This window comes from Nicotiana tomentosiformis, chromosome 5 (genome assembly GCF_000390325.3).
Source record: "Nicotiana tomentosiformis chromosome 5, ASM39032v3, whole genome shotgun sequence".
NCBI classification, from domain to species: Eukaryota; Viridiplantae; Streptophyta; class Magnoliopsida; order Solanales; family Solanaceae; genus Nicotiana; species Nicotiana tomentosiformis.
The window spans coordinates 35080696-35082382 of NC_090816.1; the positions used below are offsets into that span (position 1 = coordinate 35080696).

At 35.2% G+C, this 1687-nt stretch overlaps 1 long non-coding RNA gene across 1 annotated transcript; it reads left to right on the forward strand.

The window, feature by feature from the left end:
- Positions 1-256: 256 nt before the first annotated feature.
- On the forward strand, positions 257-1270 carry LOC108947524 (uncharacterized). The gene is made up of 2 exons (XR_001972000.3): positions 257-798; positions 930-1270. It is a non-coding gene; the product is annotated as an uncharacterized lncRNA (long non-coding RNA).
- Positions 1271-1687: the final 417 nt, after the last annotated feature.

Genomic DNA, 1687 nt, shown 5'->3' on the forward strand with positions numbered 1-1687 from the left:
TAGTTATTTCTTAATTCTATTGCGCTTCTTGATTTTTAACCTTTAGCACTGTTATTTCCAAGCTGGAAAATCATCTGAAGTTGTGCACAAGACAATTTGGTAAAAGAGCGTGCTGTAATGAGAAGACCACACGTAGTATGTGTAAAGTAGCAAGTTTCCATGAGATCTCCTCATGCTTATGCATAAGGCCTTCTAATGAATGTATGGCTGATTAGCTCTTCTGTCTAGCACTACCTTTTTCTCTTTTCACTTTCATCCTGACCTGCAGATCAAGATAATCTTTATATTTTGTTTTACAATCAGTAGAGTACGTGGGATTTTGCACAAAAGCATTAATATGGTCTATTATCACAATTTGGCTTGCGTTATAATTAAAATTGAGTTAGAGATTGTGATAATTTGATTCTTTAGTTAATGTTACAAATTGATATTTACTTTGTAATATTCTCATGTGACGTCCACCTATTGTTTACATACATCCATACATATTTATTTTTTGAGAAAATGTTGTTTATGCACATATAAAAGAAAAATCTTAGCAAAGTGGTGTTGCATGACACCCTAATCTCCTCCACTTGTTGAGATCCAATTTCAAAAGACTACGAATCTCTTACGATTCGAAAATCAAGTCGGAAACTACCACACATATACATGAAATACCTCAACAAGTGGTGGACATGGAAGAGATTGTTTTGCAAATGCCATTCGTTTTCCAAGCTATAAATAGGAGAATTCGACCATATCTTGCAACGACTTGAGTTGGCTTTGACGTGTATAGGCTCATATCTCAAAGCTAGGGTAAGCTCAAAGCACTCCTTCAATACCAATATGGTTGTTCTAATGAGTGCCAGCAAGAAGAAGGTATCAATTGGTTGCTCCAAGTTTTTGGCTACGTAAGCTAAGTTGGGATCGACTATATGTATCTATAGAGGATGTGAAGGCGATGACGATGACGATGACGATGATGATGATGCTTCAAAGGTGGCACCAGCTGCATGATATTGTAATGGTATTTCCTACAACAACACATAGTAATACATATAGCTAGGTTCCCATGTTTCTTTGCTGCAGATGTTGCTCTAAAGCCAATTAACAATGTTGACATCTAAAAGAGAGAGACATGTAGTGAAGTGAGTTACGTCTGTAGAGAAGGAAGAGAGCAATGCATGAGAGATATCTTCTTGTTTTCTACTTACAGTATTATATCTGTGTATCACACTATTATCCATGCCATTAATAAATGATGATGGAGTACTAATTGAGTGGTAAACCTCGTATGTTGTAATGATTTTTTTTTATATTCTATATTTATAACTAGGCAATCATGAAGGAAGCAATATTCAAACTTTAGTGGAGGCATCAGGCATCCTTCGCTTCGGTAGCTATGTTTTTTTGAACTCATATTTATACATTAGTTTGAAATGTTGATCTTCAAACTTCCGGCCTGAAATTTGAATGTGATACTTCGAACTTCAAGACAATGGCCTAAAGTCTCGCTATGGCAGTTCAAACTAAGGGCCATTAGTGTGAAGTTCGAATTACAATTTTTAGAGTTCAGAATTTAATGTGTCTTTTCTACATGATACAACTCTTTGTTAAAAGATACATCCAATCTTTAGGACACATCTGCATGCAACAGTATATCCAATCATTACAATAGAATGCATCTCTTTATTTAAAGGTAAGT